Source organism: Stenella coeruleoalba (genome assembly GCF_951394435.1).
Source record: "Stenella coeruleoalba genome assembly, chromosome: 11".
Lineage (NCBI taxonomy): Eukaryota > Metazoa > Chordata > Mammalia > Artiodactyla > Delphinidae > Stenella > Stenella coeruleoalba.
The window spans coordinates 31,051,262-31,075,344 of record NC_137157.1 but is presented as its reverse complement, the minus strand read 5'-3'; the positions used below and the strand labels follow the sequence as shown (position 1 = coordinate 31,075,344).

At 39.9% G+C, this 24,083-nt stretch overlaps 1 pseudogene across 1 annotated transcript; it reads right to left on the bottom strand.

Annotated features, from left to right (window-relative positions):
- Window positions 1–8,990: 8,990 nt before the first annotated feature.
- LOC307193947 (large ribosomal subunit protein uL30-like) lies at window positions 8,991–23,736 on the bottom strand (annotated as a pseudogene). The gene is made up of 2 exons: window positions 23,680–23,736; window positions 8,991–9,889 (listed from the first exon to the last, which is right to left on the bottom strand). The product of its transcript is annotated as a large ribosomal subunit protein uL30-like (transcript).
- Window positions 23,737–24,083: the final 347 nt, after the last annotated feature.

Genomic DNA, 24,083 nt, shown 5'->3' with positions numbered 1-24,083 from the left:
TACAGAGGGAGTTGATAGTACTGGGTTCTGAGGCTACCTAGAGAAGATAGAAAACTTGCAGGATGACTAATTGGATTTTAGGAACTGGCTTCATAACTGAGGATAATTATGCAAAGACAGTGCAGCAGAGTGACTAAAGATAAAAGTTCTGGAATCATACTGCCGTAGTTTCCAATTCTGCTCTATCACTCCCAACCTGTGTGACCCTGGGCAAGTCACTTGACCCCCAACTGTAAGTTAAGGGAAATAGTAATGACACCAACTCATGGATGGCTTCATTGTGAGGATTAAATGAGATGTAAAATAGGCACAATGCTTAATAGATTATAAATTTCATCTCAAACAGTATCAGTATTACAAAGACAATGTTAGTAGTATTATAGTCACAGAGCTAACAAGCTCATTTTCCTTTATTTTTATTTTAATTATTACTGTCAGCTAACATATATTGCTTATATTAGGCAGCTTTTATGTATATTGATTCATTTAATCCTCAGAACAGCCCTATGAGATATGTTAGTGAGTAGCAGAACTGGGATCTGAGCCCAGGCAGAAGCTTCCTCTTAGTTATTGCACAAATTAACGTGGGCTAGTGATTGGGGTGGGGGCATTTAAGAGTGAACTACTTAGGGCTTCCCTGGTGGCGCAGTGGTTGAGAGTCTACCTGCCAATGCAGGGGACACGGGTTTGTGCCCCGGTCCGCGAGGATCCCACATGCTGCGGAGCGGCTGGGACCGTGAGCCATGGCCGCTGGGCCTGCGCGTCCGGAGCCTGTGCTCCACAGCGTAAGAGGCCACAACAGTGAGAGGCCCGCGTACCGCAAAAAAAAAAAAAAAAAAAAGAGTGAACTACTTGGTACAATGGTAGATGGATTTGAATATGAAAATGTTACACATGCTTGCTGGGCTGAATGTCCCCCTACACATCATAAGGGAAAATATATTTAGCTGTTTTGACATTATAAAGTAGTCATTCCATGACTTATCCAAAGCATTGCCATTTGTTCTTTTCTCTCCTTCATTATATCTATTCTCAGGAAACTGAAAACATTCTAAAAAATAAAGGAAGTGTTCCCCCATTCCAAATATTCTACTTTAAAGGCAAAAATAATAACTCAGAATAACAGCAAGATAAATTTGATGAATCAAATACCATTGAAAACCCACTTAACACCCACATTCAATGTCTGTCTGAAAAGTTCCAACTTCTATCATTTTTAACAAACTCCAAAGATTTCGCTCAACTCTTTTGATATCAAAGAAAAATTTCTGAATCATTGCAAGTGCTTTTAATAAAACACGTAATTTTTAGGAACAGTGCCTAGACCCATACCCTGCATATCAAGGAACTTGGTAAAAGTGCGTTGATTGCTCAAGTGCTGATGAATAGTGTCTGGTTGATATTACATGATATTTCCATAAGTAGAAAATGTAGCAATTTTTATGCATAGGCTCCTTTGAACCTGGGAAGGCATACCTGCAAGATAATTAATTAGTGGCTGGCAGTGAAGGCTATAGGTTTTATATAAGTCACTTGTATGAGGCCGGAGAAGGAAATTGTTTCATGTTTAAGGAGACAAACAGAAAGTCAAAGAGAGGCAGTGACAAACAAGATAGCCTGAACAATACTTGGGGTCATTTAAAGAACAGAGTCCCTCTGAGCACTCTGAGGTCATGCCAACTTGTCCAAAGACCTGCCCTTCCCCCCACTGGCTCTCTATCCTGGATTCCGGTTCTAGTCATGCCCATCGCTTGCCAACCAAGTTGCTACATCCTGCATCTGTGCTCTTATTTATGCTTGGCTTCCTCCCCAACTTTTCTTCCGTCTCTAATAATCTGTATCTTAGCATTTTCAGACGCCTGATCAAAACCCATGTGCCAGCTCCTAGAATGTAGATTTTTTGCACTCAATAGACCTTTACTCATTGGACCAGTACTATAACTCCTTTGAAATTAAATTCTTGCTATTCAATTATTCAACCAGGTCTTTTACACTTAAAATTTTTTTCTGACTAAACTGCTTGAGAATAGGGTACATAATTTCCACATCTTTTCCGTCTGTCAATGAATTGCTCTTTGCGCTATGCATCACACCCAATAGATATTCCACGACTGTAGTAAATTATCCAGAATCTCATGCCTTCAACTAATCCATGCCACTGCGATGGCTCCGTGAAAGACGTATAATTAGTTCTTGGGACTGTGACAAGAAGTTGCAGAACCATCAGTGTTGACTCTGGCAGAATCTACAGATAACATCTGCTTAAATGCTAGGAACAGGTGGAAAGCTGCATGATCACAGTTAATGCATGGAAGGCCAGTTAACATGGTTATGAGCATGGTTTGGGAGTTCAACTCTCCAGCCTCTGCCACTTTATAGCTGGTTGAGCTAACTAACCTCTCCAACCTCAGCTTTCTCTTCTATAGGATAAAGATAATCACAGTATTCCTCTCATAGAGTTTTTATAAAGGGAAAGAAGATAATACCAATAGCACTGCACCCGGGACCGGGGAACCCCTCAATCAATACATGTTATTAATATCATGATTAAAATAATTAACCAAGAACTCAAATATGTTTTAAAGACACAGCAGACTATTGCTAATGATATGCAATGTATCCCACCTTGAGGTTTAACTTTTACTAATATATATATTTACCTAGTATTTAAGTTATTTATAATTAATAGTCTTTAATCTCGAAAGCAGTGTGGTATCCAGGTATCACTGTGGCTTGATAGTCATTCAGACATAAGTTAGAATTCTAGCTTTTCCACTTCCTAGTCAAATGGCAAAGGACAAGTTGGCTAATATCTTGAATCTTCAGTTTCGTTATCTGACATGAAGACAGAAATGTAATTCCTGCTTTGCGAGATGGTGAAAGTTGCACGTAAATCCTCTAGCAGTCAGTGAAAGACAGCTGTCATGACTTCTGAGCCCTCTATTTTCCTGATTATCCTAAGGGACAGCAGCTGTGTAAGTTTAAGATCAATGTGTAGCAGAAAGCCACATGTCAGGACACTTCACAGAGCTCTACCTCTTCATCTTCCTAGGGGCATTCTCTCTGAATTAAGAGGCAAGTATTGTGGGGGGAACAGACTCATGTGGGAGAGCTTGGAGTAAGCAATTTGCGGACTCATTTTCTATAGTGTTGGCAGAATGTGGGTTGTCATCACAGGCTGGGTATTGTCTTGCTTCCTGCAGTCTTATAATTGTCACACTGTGGCATGGTGTTATTTTCATCTCAATGATGCACTGATTATAAGGTAAAGCTGTACTGCCTGACCAGTGTGCCAGGTGTCTGCTTTAATAACTCCAAGTGTTGTTACTTAAAAAAAATGAGTAGAGACATGGAGGGGAAACAAGGAGCCACCAACTAGCAAGAACTTCAAACCACACCATGAAGAGACCAGATGTTGCTAGGCTGTATTTTGTTTGGACAAGTTCTGCTTAATCTTCCCTGGAATCAAGTGAGGAATTCAACCAGAGCCTGCCCAGAGCAATAAAGTTGAAAATTATTTAGCAACATCTGGAACTGAGGGCAGTGTCTTTTTCTTTTCTCCACTGAGTAGGTGGTGAGAAGACAGGAGGAAGGGATACAGAACTACTCAAAGACCAAAATAAAAGTCTAGGTAATTCAACTCATTTTTCCCCACATAAAATATAGAAATGGAGCCATTCATTCATTAATCCAACCTGTACCAGCAACTGTGAAAAATTCAGGGGGTATAATAATTATAACAAGGACAAACAAATAAATGAAACATAGTCCTTGACCTCAAGAGGCTTATATTCTAGAGGTTTAACAAGCAAAAACCAACCAAACAAAGCAATAAAAAACACCATAATTACAAGTTGAAATAGCAGCTTTGAGCATTAAAAAAGAAAAAGAGAGATGAATCACAGGAAAGGATACTTACTGCAGAAATAGGCACCCAGAGAAGTTGTCATTTAAGCTGAGACGTGAAGGATGGAAGGAGGAATGGATGTTTTCAGCTGAGGGAGGAGGATGTGTGTAGACCCTGAAGGCAGGAGGAAATTCAGTGAGTTCAAATGCCTGAGGGAAGAAGTCACTGAGAAGTCATGTATTCGCTGGTGACCTTGAGCAAATTGCTTTGTTTCCTCACCTGCAAAGAGCAATAATAATAGTATCTACTGCACCGTTTTGAGGTTTAAATGAATTATTTCATGGGAAACCAATAGAACAGTGACTAAGTCATAGTAAGTACTGAATTTTTCACTTTAAAATTGTTCATTTTGTGTTATGTGCTTTTCACCTCAAATTTTTAAAAAGAAAAAGAATGGATCTTCAGTTTTGTCTTGATCAACTGGATAAAGAGTTGCTTAAGTCAAACGAGAACAAAGGAGCTCAGTGTTCTGCTTGGGGCATTTGAATATGTGACGTTCATAATTTATACAAATGAAGAAGCAAGAAATAAGTTACCACAACTCAACACATAACATTTAAAACAGTGGAAATGAATGATATAAGTAAGATGAAAATTTAGACAAAAGATAAGATAAAGACCTAGGACAACCTCTGAGAAATGCCAACATTTAAGAAGCGAACCTAACAGAGAAGATTGAGAAGTAGAAGGAAATTAGGAAAATGATCCTGGAAACCAAGAGATAAGCATGCTTCAAGCAAGTAGAATGTCAACTTTGACAAATATTGCTGAGAAGCCAAGGAAGATGAGCAGGGAAGAAGTTCACTGGATTTGACAACCTGAAGGTTGTTGCTGACCTTACCAGAGGGGTTTCCAGGTAGAAGAGATGTAGAAGCACATTGGGCTTGGTTGAAGAGTGGAAGAAAGATGAGGAGGTAGAAGCAGTTTGTTCAGTTATATATTTGGAGTTTGGTTCAAAGGAGAACAGAAAATAAGGCAGGAACTGAAACAGTATGTATGGTTATGTGTAAAAAACAAAGTCTTAGGAGGAAATAGTACAGCATGCTTGTACGATAAAGGGGATAATTAAATGAACAGTGAGATGTTACTGCTGAGGGAAAGAATGAATAACTCAAGGAGCAAAGTCTTTGATAACACAAGAGGTAGTGGGATCCAGAGCAAAAGTAGAAAAATATCCCTTCTTTTTACAGGAGGAGCACTTGCTTCATTGTGGAGGAAGGAGAATTGGGATGCAAATGCACCAAATTGGCAGGTTTTGTGGTGGGAAGATGAGTTCATTTTCAATGACTTCTATTTTCTCAATGAAGTATATGAGTCTGGGTCATCAGTAGGAGGAGGATGTGTGGGAGGTTTGAGGAAAAAGGAGATGATATGGTACAGTCATCCCACAGAGATGGAGAAACATCATTTGATTCCTGAGCAGCTCTGAGTGCCTACTTGAGGTTTCTGAGTTCTCAATCAGTAATCTTGGCTCTGTGATTTTTTTCCCAACAAAGTTGCGTCTTGGGTTTGGGCAAGGAAGAATCCTGCAACCTCAGAATAGCTGTTATGATTCACCCCAGGCCTATCATATTCAGCTTGCTGATCATTGGCTAGTGAGCACTGAAGGAAGTTCAATAAGCCCATCTGTTAAATATAGAAGGGGAGAAATATCAACATCAAGATATTTGGGCCTGGACAGCTGCCAGCAGTAGCAACAAGGTTATGTCCAAATCCTTGGCCCCCACTAGCCAAGGCATCCAGTAAGAAACGGTCTTATAGCCACACTTGCAGTGGTGATCGGAAAGGGTTGCCATGGAACTTGCCATATTAAAACGGTCAAAGTTGTTTCAGGAGCTTCAGTGCAGCCTAATTTGGTGTGAGATATATCTGAATTAAAAGATAAAATACAGAAGAAATGGAAAGAAATGTATTTGTGTTTCTTCCAAGTATACAGCAATCTTTTTTGAACTAAATTGTGTCGAAATAAGTTCTAAATGAGTGTGGTCTAAATTAATTACCTGATAAAGGAGCATGAGAAAAGAAAAAATAGAAAGCCTGTAAGTCCTACAGAAACCACTCAAATAAAAAGTAGGATATGAAGAAAGGATGGATTTTAATGGTGTCAGAAAAGGTTTTCATATAGATGAACTGAAGAAGGAATAGTGTAGCAACTGATGCTCTCATTATGCATCAGATGAATCCTCTGAGCTGTCCGTTGGGAGTTCTCCTGTCCTTGTCTTTCGTCACTTCATTTCGTGAGGCTCACATGTCCTCCCCTGCTCCTGACCATCTGTCTACACCTACTCCTCCTTCAGGAATCTGTTCTGTCTTCTCATTATGCTTCAGGTGTGAGTTTAACAAACTCTTCAGGAAGACTTCCTTTGTGGCATTCAGCCTTGTTTATGCCCTTTTATGGTGTATGCTTTCTTGAGAACACATGATTATTATAATTATGTTTGGGGGAGAATTGTTTAATAGCCATCTATTTCTGCTAACCACTATATTCCCAGTTCTTGGCATACATCCTGGCACACAGAGACCAGTACTTAATTGTGGAGGGAAAGAAAGAAAGGGAAGAGGGGGAAAGGAGTGAAAAGAGGAAGACAAACCACAGGGTATCACTCAACCTACAAAGGTTTTCTCCTTCCTTTGAATTCATAAGAAGCTGTTTTTGTGCCCTGTATTTAATACTTAAGTATATACTACTCTGATACATCTCTTGTGTTTTCTGACATACAAATACTGCACACATAGTTAAGTATTTAAATGAGCAAGACTCACGCCATTTACATGTAAGAATATAGGAAATAACCGTATGCTGAGAATGGCATCAAACATGTGCTATAACATGCAGATAATTTATTATTAATCTTCTAGGGTTTTATCTGAAATATGATTTTTTTATTGATCTTATTCATTTAAAAATTTTTAAAATTGACGTATAGTTGAATTACACTGTTTCAGGTGTACAGAAAAGTGATTCAGTTATACATATATATATCTATTCTCTCTCAGCTTCTTTTCCATCTCAGGTTATTACAAAATACTAAATATAGTTTACATAGGTTATACATAGGTTCTTGTTATAGGTTCTTGTTGTTTATCTATTTTATATATAGTAGTGTGTATCTGTTCTTGTTATACATAGGTTCTTGTTGTTTATCTATTTTATATATAGTAGTGTGTATCTGTTAATTCCAAATTCTAAATTTCTCCCTCCCCCCCTTTCCCCTTTGGTGACCATAAGTTTGTTTTCTATGTCTGTGAGTCTATTTCTGTTTTGTAACTGAGTTCATTTGTATCATTTTTTTATATTCCACATATAAGTGATCTTATCTGATTTTGTCTTTCTCTGTCTGACTTACTTCACTTGGTGTGATAATCTCTAGGTCCATCCATGTTGCTGCAAATAGCATTATTTCATTCCTTTTTATGAGTAATATTCCATTGTATATTGGAATATACACATCTTCTTTACCCATTCATCTATTTGTGGACATTTAAATTGCTTCCATGTCTTGGCTATTGTAAATAGTGCTGCTATGATCATTGCGGTGCATGTATCTTTTCAGGTTAGAGTTTTCTCCGGATATATGCCCAGAAATGGGATTGCTGGATCATAGGGTAACTCTATTTTTAGTTTTTTAAGGAACATTTGTACTGTTCTCCATAGTGGCTACACTAATTTACATTCCCACCAACGGTGTAGGAGGGTTCCCTTTCCTCCACACCCTCTCCAGCATTTATTACTTGTAGACTTTTTGATGATGGCCATTCTGACCAGTGTAAAGTGATAGCTCATCGTGGTTTTGATTTGCATTTCTCCACTAATTAGTGATGTTGAGCATCTTTTCACGTGCCTGTTGACCATCTATATATCTTCTTTGGAAAAATACCTATTTAGGTCTTTTGCCCATTTTTTGATTGGGTGTTTTTTTTATATATTGAGCTGTATGAACTGTTTGTATATTTTGGAAATAAATCACTTATCAGTTGCATCATTTGCAAATATTTTCTCCCATTCTGTAGGTTGTCTTTTTGTTTAGTTTTTGGTTTCCTTTGCTGTGTAAAAGGTTTTAAATTTAATTAGGTCCCATTTGTTTATTTCTGATTTTATTTTCATTACTCTAGGAGCAGATCCAAAGAAATATTGCTGCAATTTATATCAAAGAGGTACCTGCCTATGTTTTCCTCAAAGAGCTTTATAGTATCCAGTCTTACATTTAGGTCTTTAATCCATATTGAGTTTACTTTTGTATATGGTATTAGATAATGTTCTAATTTCATTCTTTTACATGTAGTTATTCAGTTTTCCCAGCACCACTGGAACGTGAGCCTTTCCATGGAATAATATAATCTTTAAATGTCCTAATTGCCATGTAAAAGTAGCAAGGTGTTCTTACTTCTCAACTCTCATTGCCCATCACTCTCTGCTTCATGTTTTAAGCTCTATCAATTCTCATAGTTCCTCAGAGGCCCTTCCTTTCTTCTGACTGCAGTGTTCTCTTCTGAAGATCTACTCACTCAAGACTTACTACATCCTTCACATCATTTAGGAAGCCCACCACTACCTCTGTTCTACATGAATTACTGTATGAGCCCCCAGTTCACTGCAGGACTGTGTCTCTTTTATCTCTGTATTCTCAGGGCTTAGTACATGAGTTGAAATCCATAAACTAAATAAATATCTATGAAACTGAGCTATTGTTTATTATGAAGCTACACCATTCATGATTTCATAGACTTCACTTCAGCCTTCCTGAATATTTGTTCCAGGTTAATTGTCATAATTTTTATGTGTGTGTGCACTTCTTTCTAATTGTATTTCAAGTTCTTCCCAAAACAAGGCCATAGGAATCCCCACGTTCAAGTATGTCCCTGGGCTTGGTCCACTGCTGTCTTGTATTCATGCTTGGGTATTCATTCACCAACATTAAAGCTCAGGAAAGAAGATATGACAAAACAGGACTCCCTCCTCCATGGCATGAGTCCTTTGCTGGTTTCAGAGGTGCATGGTGGCTAATGTGGAAAATACACAGGAACTTTTCCTTGGAACTGGGGTGGGATGAAAAGTGCCTGCTGTGAACATCGCCATCTTTTCCCTGACACTTCCCCTCCAGTTTCTGAAGATATAGCAGAAAATAACCTTCTTTGAAGATACTGGGTAACAATTACATAAAACAAAAACATATTCTTGCAATGCACTTGTACTTTCAGAGATTCCAAGTTTAGTTCAGCTGCTGGATGAGCCAATTGATGTGTTTGCCTCCATAACCAGGTGAGCTCACTTGCTTGAGGAAGCCCACCCTATTCTTGGTAGTGTGATGGGCCACTGAGAGTTGGAAAGGGCACAAGAACCCTGAGGTCGCCTGAAAATTCTTCCCTGGGAAGGCAATTTCATGAATGAAGTCTTCCAAGCAAATGACACCAAACTTCCCCAGGTGCTCCTCAATCACTGTGTTGTCTGTTAGAGGGATGATTTTATTCTTGACCTTGGCTTGTCCGTGTTTCAAACTGAGTTCCCAAACAGACTTTAGATTTGCAAATTCCCCAGGCCACATAAGAGTCCACTATACCAAAGCGTTTTTATGGTATGAGGGTTTACTTACACAAAGATACCACTGAAAATCTTACTTAGGCAAAGTCTTGCAGTGGTACTCTGCACCAGTAAACTCACCACGTTAATCCTTTGGATGCCTACAACAAAGGCCAAGAAAGGTTTATCTGGCACTTTCAAGCCATGGGGTTTCCCTTCTAACCATCTAAGGTGCACCCTGTCATGTAGTTGCTGCCAGGAATCATTTAGGAACCATTCTAGTCACTTAAACTGGAGCTCTTTTCATTTCCTCTGCTCCTTTTCTTGCAAAAGTGCCTGCCTCTCTTGGGTGGCTTTGAGGGCCTGATACGCCTTCCTCTTTTTAGGAGGTTTTCTGGAACCAAAGTGATCGTTTTTTTTTTTTTTTTTTTCCTCTTCTTTTCCCATCTTTCCAATGCTGCTGGCTACCGCTCATGCGCAGCCCCACTGCACTTTAATGACTGTCATTTAAAAGATGACCACGTTATGAGAGGCATAATACCTACCAGAAATAGATTTTTCACATTAAACCATCCTTTTTTAAAAAAATTCATTTTGGTTATACAAGCCTGTGTCAGAAATTTTACAAAATTGTTCATTCCTGTAAAAATTACTTTCAAAGATATCCTACCATTTTATCCCCAGAAAGTGACATCAGCTTCTACCACATAAGAAAAAACAAATGGCCTTAAGTGAGCATCTTGAAGATAAGAATGCATGCTTTTAGTACAAGCAAGCTTTCTCCACACTTTCCTCTTTCTTCTTCACCCCATTCCCTTTGTCCTACCACTTTTCCTTTCCTTCCTTTGTTCTCCATTTCCAACTGCCGGTGAAATATGGGACTTGCTTAGACCTACTTAGAGCAATCGTGGGTTTTAAGTTTGCTGACTGCTTTTCTAGCATGAGGATTTAGGCAGCGGGGAGCACAGACTGGGAATGTAGGCTAATGTTCCCAGGTTCTAAATATTACCAAATCAGAGAAGAATTGCATTTGTGAAACTGAAGAGAGACTCTTTTTATCTTTCAGTAACCCCCTATGCCGTCCTTAGCACCAAATGCAAAAGAAAGGGTGAGAGAAAGGGCAAGAGGACTTATCAGAGAAGAGACTTTCTGCTGAGACGTTATAAGTAACATGAAGGAAGAGTGAATTAAGTTTCAGTTAACAGCGCTGAACCCGCAAAGGAAAGGATGGGAAAAGGCAATAAAGAGCTGTGACAGTGCTGACTGAGGATCTAGCAAAAGGGCAGGGTGCCTTCCATCTGTTTGGAGAGTGCAGACTGAACCGTTGGTGGGGGGTGGCGATCATCCTCAGGGAAGCTGTGACTCAGTGACTCCGCCAGCAATGATGTGTGGGCAAAGCAAAGAAGTACAGTAAAAAAAATGACTACCCAGAAAGTGGTGGTGACAGCAGCACTTACTGGCACCTGTAGTGAAAAAAGCTCACTCATTCACCTTTTCAAGTGTTGTTTGTGAAGCAGCTACTCTATGTAAATCAGAGTCCCTAAATATGCACCCTCTTCCAGATTCCCATAACTTCATATTTAGAGTCTTCCTAAATAGGATCTTTGTCTCTAGCCTCTCCCTATTCCAGTCTATTCTACACACAAAGTCCAAGAAATTCTTCCTCCTACACAAGAGTGGTTATATGCATACGTTCTGGAATTAGGCTTCCTGGATTCAAATCCTGGCTCCACAATTTATTAGTCTGTGATCTTAGGTTAAGTTAGCTAAAGTCTCTGGGCCCCCAAGCATCAGTCAGCTCGGGATAAGTAGCAGAAACAAATGTTCCCAACATCTTCCTGGTTTTAACAATAGCGATTTGCTTCTTGCTCATGTGTGTGTCCATCCTAGGTCTGACACTATGCTCTGCAAAATTCTCACTCTGTGATCAAGCCTAAAACTGCAGCCTCCCCTGGATCAGGCCAGCCAGTGGCAGAGGAAAATCACAGAGTAACACTAAACCTTTTGCAGATTCCTCACCTGCAAAATTACTTCCTCATCCTTTCCTCCTTAATGCCATACTCACTTCCCTCTAAGATACAAATAAATGTTCAGCCCAACAAAGACAAAATAATTTGCCATTTTCTGCCCAATAATTAGGCTCGATATTTCATATACAGTTGGCTCAATTAATATAGAGTAATGGACCCACCCAGGGAAAACAGGTATTTCTACAAAAAAGAGTTCTGCTTATAAGATGAAACTAAGACATCAAGCCCTATTGTTACTTTGACATTGAACAAGTTAGCTCCAGCACAGGAATGTTGTGGAGGAAAAACTACATAAGAGCCTTTTTATTTTCAATGAATATGCCCACACATCTTCACATTTCTAAACACCTTTATAGCATATCATCTATTTCATACAATACAGCAAAATATAATGTCATGAAAGTGATTGCATTTGTGAAGATGATGACTAAAAATTAACAATGCTACACAGAAGAATGACAGCCAGTACATTCGTCAGGCTAGACTCACTGTTATCACAGACAACCCCAAAACTCAGTGACTTACAATAAATGTTTGCTTGTTCTCATCACAGTCCAGTGTGGGGTGATGGTAAGAGTGGCACAAAAGATCTCATCACAGTGCAATATGGGCTGGTGATGGCAAGTGTGGGGCTAGGAGATCTGCTCCACCTTCACATTCAGGAACCCAGGCCCCTTCCATCTCGCCATGTCTCCCTCCTGTATGTCCTTGGAGTCCTCTCTATTCAGCTGTAAGATCAGTAAAGAGATTAGAGGATTGCATTTAGGAGGATTTTATGGCCTAGGCCTGAAAAAGGTGTATATCCCTTCTACCTCATCCAGTGACCACAACTCTGACACAAAGCTGCACCTAACTGCAAAGGAGGCTAGGAAATATCGTCTAGCTACGTGTCCGAAAGAAGGCAATTTGGGAAAAAAACAGTCAATCTGTTCCACAGTGACTTAGGCTCACTTTCTAGCTAGGTGACTTGATCTAGTACACAAGCCTTAAAGGCAGTGATTCAAATATGTGAATTTACAGAAGCACAAATTACAACATGTTCTATACATTTGGCCTCATGTGCCATGTATCTTTGGAAATGATGGTCTGTTTTGCTATTATAAAGAACCGTTCTGACACAAATTGCTGAATCATTATGTGAAATGAAGGTGTCTGATCACTGGGTTAGGCTATTTGTAAGCTAACAAGTAGAAGAGAAAAGCCTTTCAAATGCTCACCCGCAGAATAAACACACAGACACAGAAGACCATCATGCTATGCTTTGTGCAAACACACAAACTCCTCCCACAGAGATTGACATAATGGAGGGGAAAAAAAGAGAGAGAGAGAGAGAGAGAGAAGGAAAGGATATCTACACAAGGCATTGAACCAAATCAAATGTTTTGGGATACGCTTGACTACCTGCCCTGATAAGGAATAAGATGAATTTGTAAGATTTGCCTGGCCTCACAGTCAATAATTGTTAGAAAATTGTCAGGCTCAAGATGGATGACATCATGTAGGGCAAATGAAGATCATTTCCTTCTACACTGATTGGTGCTTGAGGTTTGTTTATACCCCAGCTGCCTGGGCCTTGTAAGTAACCAGATATCATAGGTTTGAAACAGGCTTTCCATTTGCATCACTGGGCAATGAGTGCAGCCAACAGGAAGCCCAGTGATTCAGATAACTTGTTTTAATTGAAATCAATACCAACACAGGCAAAAACTGCCTGGAATGGCAGTGCTATGCTCTGATGGAAGATTTTCATGATCTCTACCCATGATAACCATTATTAAGAACAAACTGTTAACTTCAACAGTGACATATAGTGCTTTCCAAGAGGAAAGAACAAGTTTGGGGACCAGAAAACTGTCCAGAAAAAGTTTTGGACAGTTTTCAATAAGGAAAAAAAAAAAAAAGAAAGAAATTTTACTTCTTCAGGTCTCTATTAAGTTTCAGTCCCAGACTCAAGTTCAATTCCAATTTGAATTTCCAATAAGTGGAAAGAGAAGATTAGCCACCCTAGTCCCTCTCCTGCCAACTCTTCTCCAGCCTTTCTTTTCCACTCTCACCCAGATTAGGTCTGGTGAAAAAGAGAATAATTATGACAATTAATATTTATTGACTATCTTCCAGGTGCAGGGCTGTGTTCTAGTCCAGGGATCAGCAAACTTTGTCTATAAAAGGCCAGATAGTAAATATTTTAGGCTTCATGAGCCATACCGTCTTGGTTGTGACTTTTCAGTGCTGCCTATGTTACGCAGACACATAGAAAATACATAATAACTTGGTGTCCCTGTGTTCCAACAAAACTTTATTTGTAAAACAAGCAGCAGGTCAGATTTGGCCTACAGACCATACATAATTTATGGACATAGTTATGGACACTAGAGTTTACATATTTTACTTATCTTCACTGAGGAGGGTATTACTATCTTATTTTACAGATGAAGTAGGCACCCCCCCGCCCCCCCAAAGCTTTCCCTCTAGTTATGGGTGAAGCTGTGTCTATACTAAAGGCAAGTCTAACACCAAAGCAGCCTATACTTTTCCAGCTTTGCCACTCTACTGCATGACTGGAAAAGGCAGTTAGGCAGCCTGGACAGTCGCAGAAGCTACACCCCTGGGCCTGATTGCAAATTGCAGCTGCTAGTTTGAAGAGTTGCCCAACTCTTCTCTCCTGGTGATCCAGTGTTGACCTAACCAAATTTTCATGATGCAAGGTATATAAAGAGTCAGATACCACTGAAAACAAGCACTGTCAGAGAGTGTAAACCCCTAAAAAATATTCATTCCCATGGCCTCTGGGACCTCACCTCCAACACAGGTCAAGAATTGGGCCAGATCTGAAGAGTATTTGAGCATTAACTTGGTATCACACAAATACCATATTTATAGCATCCATGTATTTAATGCCCACCAGTAAGATGGGGAGTAAGGGTAGCTATATCTCCAGAGCCTTGCGTGGAACTTGACACATAGGAAGTTCTCAAGAAATATTGGTGCCATGTCTTCATGGATAACTGAGGTAATAAAACTTATTTATTACAAATAAAAATATAATTGTAATTGTATAATTATATATTATATTAATATGATAAGTATATATTATTATAATCACATGTAGTAGAATTATATTACATGTAATTATAATTACCTATTACAATATATAAATAAATTAAAAGTTTTTATAAGCAATGTAATAAAAGTAAGGTATTATTCCTGCTTTCTGTAAGCTGACACGCCAATAGAAAAGAAGAGAAATAGACACATATGTTATTGGCCCTGCATTATTGCTGAGAAGTAAAAAGTGCTCTAATTGTTTGGAGGAGAACAGAAAGCTTAACTCCCTCTTCTGCAGGCACATCTTCATAAAGGAGATGGCATAGAGGCCGGCTCTTGGAACTGAGTAGGATTAGGCAGGTGGAGATGTTGGTAGGTGGAGGAAGGGCATTTCAGGCAAAGAAGACATGGTGAGCAAAGATAGGGAGATGGGAAAAGGTCAGCCATCTTAGTAGAAGAGAAGCTGCCTGGTTTGACTAGAGCATTGAGCAGGAAGGGGGAATAATGAAAGATAAGGCCAGAAAGATAGGTTGGGAGAAAGTATAACTTCAATCATAAAAGAAGAGTTTTGAAATAAAAACTAATGATGGGAAATGTATTTCCAAACAGAAAAGTATTCCAAAGTTTTCTCCAAAAAGTAGAGTTATCTTCCTAATTAAAAGACATTGATAGAAAAAAAAAAGCTTTGCTGAGTTGTAATAAACTAGAAAAAATTGGTGTCTTAATGTAGAGGAAATAGTGTCACTAAACAGTCATTTGTAAAGTTATTATGTTTTTAGTTGCTTAATGTGTGAATTTACACACATTAATTCTAATTGATCATGTCTCAGGAGGTACTATCACCTCATGAGGGAGGAACAGAATGTAATTTTTCTCATTGTTGTATTTCCAGCACCTAGCACAGTGCCAGGTATGTGGCAGAAGCCCAATAAATGTTTAAAGAAGAAATGAATAAAGTAATACTGCCCTTTGTATTCATAAAAATAAGCATCTTTTTGTTTATTTCTTGGTGTAGGTAACTACATGTCAGTAATTCGAAAGCCAACTAGGAAATTCACCAAAAAAAACCACCCAATAAAACAACAAACACTACTTAGGTTAAGACCCTTGCCTTGATTTTAGTGTTGATTGACGAAAGAATCAATTAAACCTGGGTTCTTATTTTAAAATCAAAGCCCTTTGAATTTAGCCATATGTGAGAGATCCATGTAGTCCATTATTTTCTGACGGCTACAAACAATTTTAACATAGAAAATAATGCTTAAATCAAAAAAATGATCATCGGCCTCCTAACTGTTCTTCCAGCCCACGCCCACTGCCCACTCCTGTGTGACCTACAGTGCTCCTGAGTTATCTTCTTCAAATATGAGCGTGATTTTAACACTTTGTAATCCCAGATTAATGGGTCAATTTAAACTGAAAGATTTGCAAAACCTTACTAGCAATATCCTAGCAAGAAAATTACAACAGAAGGTAAATCATGGCCTGCAGCCTAGAGGGTTTTCATGGGAATTCCTGTGTCTGTCTGGGCCAGTCTTTGGGGTCTAGACTGAGGGAAATCAGTCCCTACATTTGCTAATCACTGAAGCTAAAGCAGGATTTCCGTGCCAAGTAGGCAAAGCATAATCCTTAGAGACACGCCTGCCTCTGAGTAAGATGATGAAACCCCCAGATGGTGACTTGTTATTTCCATACAGCACAGGCAAGTGTCCAGTGTTGACCAGGCATGAAACTGAAGCATGAGAACGGTCCAGAGCTGAATAGTGAATGCAAGGCTTTTTCTTTTTCTTTTCTTTCTTTCTTTTTTTTTTTCTGGTCTTTAGCTATTGTTGTGTACTTAAGAAAACATCTCTTGGTGGTAACGGTTACAGTGGTGGTAGATGGCATCCCACTGCCTTGCAAGAAACGGGTAGCTCCTGAGGTTACTGCAGTGGCTCTGTCTGAGCAGTGTGGCTTCCAAAAGTGGAGGTGGAAATTAACTGGCATTTAGGTAGCAAAGCTGCAGGGATAATTAGTAATTCGACACACAGCCGTTCAGGGCAAGGTCAACAGGAGGAGTAACATAGCATCATATGATAACCGTTTAATGGGCTCTGTGAAATGAGTGTGTGGTCTAGGCTCAGCTCTGCCCAGGTACTGGTTCCCACACTCCCAGGCTTGGGAGAGGGTCAACTGAACACAAAGAGTCAACATACAGCTCTGGCTGGATAGAGTTAGCCACCAAAGCCCCATTAGACCAGAAGTTGGAGCTCCTTCTGGATAAGTAAAGTCGTTCAATGAAGCTACAAATGCGTGACATTTTAACTGTACTGAGCCAGCTACATTTTACCAGTTGGTGTAATTTTTCAACTTGAATAGTTTTTCCATTTCTTTGCCACAGCATTGTGACAGGGACTGGACAGAGTCACGCTGATCCTGGGGAAAGTGAGATGTTTGGATAGAGAAAAGGCAGGAAGGCTTCGTGTTGAACGTTTACTAGCAGGAAAAATTTAAAAATGGCCTTCCGTTCATGAGCAAGGCTTCACAGTGGCCTGACACCATGGGAATTCACCAGACAGTTGGGTGGAGCTCAGCGACCTCTAGTTATGAAGTTTTCACCCTTCCTTCGCCTCAACTGGATTCATGAGAGTGTCCATTTTCAATGATGCCAAACCTTTCTTTAACAATAGAGATCACTCTTCTGTGTTCAGTGAGAACCAATTAATGTCATTATGTTAAGAATTGCTACTAACATTTTTTCAACACTAATGCTTTGTAGATATTTAATTCAATTGCCATTTGTTACAGACCTACTGTGTCCTATTCTAGAAAGCATTCACCCTATGCCCCAGGTTCCATCTAAAGAGAGCCCAAGCATAGGTTAACACATAAATAGTTTTCTAATTCTTTACAACAAGTGTCAGCAAACTTTTCTTGTAAAAGGCCAGATAGTAAATACTTTCAGCTTTGGGGGCCCCACATGGTTTACTCTCTGTGCAACTACTCACCTCTACCTTGTAGCCTGAAGGCATCTATGGACAATACATCAATGAATGAGTGCAGCTGTGTACTGATAAAACTTCATTTTAAAAGCAGGCACCAGGACCGTGGATTGTAATACAAAATCACCAGAACATCAAACTGAGAGGGAAAGAAAGAAACAACCACAGTTTACTATTTTGTTGAAACTATAATCTGATTTCTTTCAGTCATGGCTATGGAGAATTAATCCCCCTTAGTCAGATGCAGAAGCAGCTTCATTGTCAGAGTATTTTATTAATTCATGATTTATGCTTTACCTACTTTCAAAAAAAAAATAAATCCCAAGTGGCTGTTACAGGTAATATATACGTAAAGGTTCACCTACATGGTGTAGCTGAAGAGACATTCCCCAACCAATGCAATTCTAGGTAGAATTATATGTCATCGATTAGAAATTCATCTGAGACAAAAATCTGACTTCTTCTAACACTTAGTTAAGATGGGCTGTGTCAAGCTTGAGCAGACAAAGCCAGCGAGGAGAGAGGGCTTCTCAGGCAATGAGCAAATCAGATCATGAGCCAGCAGAGAAAACGCTCTTTAGGACAGAGTAGGAGCCACATTTAGAGTTGGTGTCAAATCATAGCTTTATGCATCATTAAAGAGGTGAGAACAGGGAGAAAAAAAAGCACTAACACTTTCTGAGAAATTACTATATGCCTAGCATGGTATTAGTAAGTACTTTAAAATGAGCTATCCATTCAATCTTTTTGATACTCCAAAGTAAGTATGCTTATCCACATATTACAGGAAAAAAAAAAAAGGAAACATTTTCCTTAAATTTACACAACTGGTACCTCTTAGAGTTGGAATCTGAACCCATCTCTCTCTAGTTCCAAAGCATATGGCTTTCTGTTATACAACACTGCCTCTTGAGCACAAAATATCAACATTTTGCCTATCTTAAGTCAAGGATTCTCTTACTTCTTCCTAATTCCTTTAACCTATGACATGCTCTTATTGTCTGTTCATTGTTGAATCAAATCATGGTTAATATAACCTTAATCAAAACCCAGTCCTATGATTGGTATATAGTTCCTCGGATTTGAGGTTAACTAGCCCACCAGAGATCAAATAACAGGTCGTATGTCAAAAACTATATTCCACCTCTTTTCTCACTCGGTTAACTGGAGCTGGCTTCCAAATAGTGCATAACTCTCATGCATTTGGCTACCAGTTAGTCCTGAGAGTATAATGATTAAAAGAAAAAGAATAGCTAACATTTACTGTGTACTAAGTATGCACCAGTCAGTGTGACATCATTCAGAATCCTCTGATGATCCTCTAAGGAGAGTAGAACTGTGATGCCATATTATGTAAACTACGTCTCACTAAGAGGATAATCTGCTTTGGGTCACCCAACTGGTAAATAGCAGAGCTGAGATTCAAATTCTCATCAGCTTAAATTACTTCTAAATTCAGACCTTAGAGAAAACTCACAAGGATGTTTTTCCTGCTTATCAGTGACAAGACCCCCCTCCCCCCCCCCACCCCCCTCCCCCCCCACCCCCCCCCACCCCCCCCCCCCCCCCCCCGGGTCAGGTAGGTACCTTGTTTCTTTCACTTCCTGAATGAAACTTTTGGCCCCAGGAAAGTAGTTTGAGGAAGAGTAGGCAGCTGTATTCACTCTTCCTGCTGCCTCAAGAACCCCTACAGAAACTGGGAGCTAAAAGTAGTAGAAGAAAGAAAGGGAAGGGACAGACATTGTTGAAGGAGAAACAGAATTGCCTTAATAATAAAGCTTTTTCAAAAATTTGCTTTGGAGAATTTAAATGTATGTACATGTTTGTCCAAAAGCGATCAAAAGTAAAATTCAAATACTGTACTTACCAGTACTTGCATTTTACTCACGTAGAGATAGAATTTGTACAAAACATATAAGAAAGTGAATAAGAGTTCTTTCTCTCTTTTTTATTTCTCAACAACCAGCTACCCAGAGCACCTCATTATAGGTTTTCCAGTGTTACAAACCCAGGAGTCCCTGGCTTTATACTGAATTTCAGAAAGCCCACATTCTATGTGCATTCACCTAAGGCTGTGAATCAAATGACAAACTGTTCATTTTATTCTCAAGTAGGAACATTCCAGTTTCGCTGACAATGTTACACATATATTGTCCTTTTAGTCTTTCTTTACAGCAGAGTATAATGATAAATCTCTTTGCCTATATGGAATCAAGATATGATTCTAAAACAACAAAGACTGTAATTGTATTAGCAGCACAATGAGTCACCCTATCACTTATATCCTGAATAAATGTGAGATGCATCTGTTGAAATGGAATCCGTGGGCTCCTTTTAATGGGCCAAATGTCTCCAAGGACAAAATAGTGGGAGGAAGTGATCCAGCTGCTCAGACTACAAATCTTTTGTCCTTGAAAGAAAAATCAGCAAAGCATCCTGTAAAAAATAATGGTACGCGCTTTACCTTGGGAAAAGATTAACAAAATTTAGGTAGAACACTGATCATTTGACTATTTCTATTGCTATTCATTCCTCACAGGAGGTCTGGCAAGAGTGAATTTTCCTCCCTGATGTGTTCCTCAAATTGTGATTTTCAAACTTTTTCAAGGCCACTTCAGAGAAGCAAAAGAGCATATAATCTACCTGCCTTACCCACTCCCATTGCTACTGCAAAAAACAAAACAAAACAAAAAAACCCTCACCAAATAAATGGAAAGGAGAGTGTCGTGGATAAGGTGTCAAGGGAAGGGATGAACCAAATGTTCCTTAGTGTGAAAATAAAAAATATAACATAAAACTTATTGTATAAAGTGGGGGCATCCTAGGACTTTAAAACTGCTCAGGGCCCCTCTGAATGGCCCTGGCTGATCTGCAAATGCCCTTGGACCAGGGCAAGACTACTTTGTAAGAGGAAGGATTTTCTTCATGAGAGAAAGTTGGCCTAGGGGTTGGGGGGAGAGAAAAAAGGTGCATGTCCTAGAGGTGAAAGAGAGCTTGCACAATAGTTGCTCCAAGTTTCCTAGGGTTGACACTCCTTCCTGTCACTCTCACTGCCCCCAACCTCACTGATGTAGGGAGACAGAGCCGCCATCTAGGATCTCCGGGAAAATCGTGACATTACTTGCCTGGGCCCTCCGAGGCATGCCCTGGAGAGAGGAAACCTCAAAGCACAAAGGACAAAGGACGCATTAGAAAAGCTGTGCCTCACAGATCGCTCATCTCGCTCCGAGGGGGTCAGGCTTCATTCCTTTTTCTATTCTGCCAACTGCAGTAAAGGAAAGAGGGAGCCCAACCCTTCTGAGGAAAGGAAGTGGCAGGGGTGGCACTGAAGATGACAGAGTAGTTCTGGCAAAGGCCCTGGCAATTGCTGAATGTGCATAGAGGTGCATGCCTTGGTGTTAGCAGCAGAAAAAAATACCAGGCACGCTGAGCAGGTCGAAGCAGTGACAGACAGCAAGAGTAGGCAAGGGGTAGAGCAAACTCTGACCAGTTTGTGCAGGAGATATCCAAGGCATCGCAGTCTCCTTGCTGTGAGTAAAGATGGGATGGGAAATGCATAATAGATCACTTAAGGATTGCATGGTTGAAATTAGCCACTGAGAAGACTGGGGACCTCTAGGGAGTTTTGTTAACAGGAGGAAGGTCATTATCATTGCATCATAATGAACATTTATAGGGCATTTGCTTTGGCCCAAGCATTGTAGTAAGACCTATGCATGCATTTTCTCTTTAATCCCGTAACAACTCTGTATGGTAGACACTGTACTTCCCTAGAGTGGTATGGCCATTCTACAGATGAGGAAAGGGAACCCCTTGAAAGTTAAGAATCTTGCCCAAGATTACATAGCTGGCACATGGCAGAGTGAAGACTGGTCCTCAGGTCTGTCTTATATCAAAGGTAGACTCTTTAAATAATGTTGAAGTACTTACCAGCAGCCCTGCCTTGTCTCTCTCCTTAGGATTTTTATGTACATTCATATTTGTTCATCACTCTTGTACCAAAGACCTATGAGAACCTACTATGTGCCAGGCCCAGTGCTCAGCATTGGGGAAACATTTATGGAAATATCAGCAGAATCCCACATCTTTTGGAGCTTTCAGTCTAGTTGAGGAGACAGACATTAGTCAAATAGTTGTACACATAAATATAAAATTACGATTGTGATAAATGCTATGAAGAATTTTAAAGCACATAACAGGGGTATTTGCTTAGTCTGAAGGTTCCCTACAAAAGGGACCAGTGAGCTGACAATGGAAGAATGAGTAGAAAATAACTAGGTTAAAGGGTGGAGCTGAGAAAAGCATCTTATCTGGTACTAAAGCCCTGCTGGGGAAAGGGAACAGTATCTGGTGGAGGAAATAATAAAAAAGGGAAGGTGATATTATTGTGACTACAGAAAGAGAGAGATAAAGGGTCTACAGAGGATAGTAGGAGAGTCTTGCATAGCTTTCAATGTTGATAGGAAGGATTCAGTAATGATAATAGTTGTTATGCAATATAATAGCTGGTTGTATGCAAGACAGTCTTCTAAATACTTTACACATATTTACTCATTTAATCTTTCTTAGCCTCTGTGGACGAGGTACTCTTATTATTCTCATTTTACAGATAAAGAGATGGAAGCACAGAGTTTAAGGAACTGGCCCAGCTACTAAATGTCAGAGCTCCAGCGTTCTTGTTCTTAACCAATATAGATTCCTGCTTCTATCTTTTATAGAGAAGGGAATGAATATATTAAGAAAGTACAATCAATAGATTAAGATGGTAGTTCTTAAATACCAGTGCACATGAACATCAACAAGTATGTCCATTAAAATTCAGATGTCTGTTGCTCAAGCAATTGCAAGAAGGAGTGTATAGCCTAAGAGTGAAACTGAGCAGGACCCTGTGGGGCTCCTAGGCACAGAAGCCTTTCCGTGTCCCCTGTTTCTTGTTTGTAGGGAATAGACTTCAGCCTCCATGACCTTCCCTGAGTTCCAAAGGGCAGATTCAAACAGTTGCTAATCAGGGAAGGAGAGGATGCAGAGACAAGGGAGGAGCAGTCAAGAAACAATAGTGCAGCCTTGGGGCAGGGTCCTGGTTCTGCTTCAAGGGATACACATAACAATACCTTTGAGCTCTTTACAGAACTAAAACCCCCGACAATGGAAGATGTTAGCATCCTTCATTCCAGATTAAAAGAACCATAGAAGCTTTTTAAGAGACCACCTGAGGCCAGATTAAATGAGTGCAGGCCCTGCACACACCCCAATCATTATTGGCAATGCACCCTTGAACTATTGCTATAACACTCCTCACCAAATCCTCCCAGATTGGGACACACAGTTTTGAGAGACGTGAGCCTGCTGTGTCCCCCTTTGCCTGGCAAAGCAGTAAAGCTATTCTTTTCTACTTCACCCAAAACTCTATCGCCAAGATTCAGTTTGACACTGGTGCACAGAGGCTAAGTTTTCGGGATCAAGAGAGCAATAGGAAGGCCAGATGACTGAGGAAAGACTAGATGAAGAACGGAGATAAACTAAATCTGCCAAGGATGTTGCAGGCTTGAGGTCCTATAAGAGGGAACCAACAAGATCCAGAAGAGGAAAAGATGTATTTATGTCTAAAAGGGAAGTAAATGGGAGGCTTGGTTTATTTACAGTGTTCTGGTGTTTGAAATGGGCATTGTTTAAAACTTCTTTTATCCCAGAATTATTTCCCAGAACTTCCTACTGGGTCTCCCAGAACACTGAGATGAACATCTAAACAATTGACAGGGAGAGGGGGAATATCTATGGTCTTTATCCTCCACAGCTAATGGCCTTTCCCCGACACTTACATCACCAGAGAACACAAGCCAACACATGCTATAAGGATGTAACCAGCAGTAGGGAAAACATTCATTATCAGAAAGAATTGCCCAACTCCTAAGGATTCAGCTATGGAAGAAAAAACTTCTGCTTAATGGAAATATCAAAAGTTAACTTTTCTTAGTTCTTTCAGTGGGTCACTCTCATTGCCTATTTCAGTGGCCCCCAAGAAGCAAATCACAGCTGGAGTCAGATTTCAAGTTCAGGCAACTCTCAACTATCTGTGTATTTCACAATTTATAATCCATATGAACCCAAATGCTTCACTTCGCTAACAACTTCTACTGCCTCCTCCCCTTTACCCAGAAATAACTTCCCTGGCACCTTTAACTGGAGGAAAATGCTTACCTTGAGTTTAACCCTGTAGCCCTTCATTCTGCTACCATGAACTTCAATAGTCAACATTCAGGCATATAGAAGTAAGACTTCCAGTTTCTGGTTCTGCAGGTAAGGAGCTTAGAAGTCACCATTCTGTCCTAACAACAAGTAAAAAAGCTCAGTAGACTGAAAAATTAACTCTTCTTGTATCTGTAAGAGAGTGGAGGACAGAGAGGAAAAGGCTGCCCCCAAGATTGGAGAGATAGGCAAACACAGGGAATCACGGCTCACAGGAACAGAGGGGGATCCAGCCAGTGCTGGGGCAGGAAAACTTGAACTGTGAATGACGAATTGCTGGAGACTCAGTGTGGACAACTCTGAGAGTTAAAAACTGCAGGGGGACCCAGTCCCAGGGGGAGCCCTGCAATATTGTG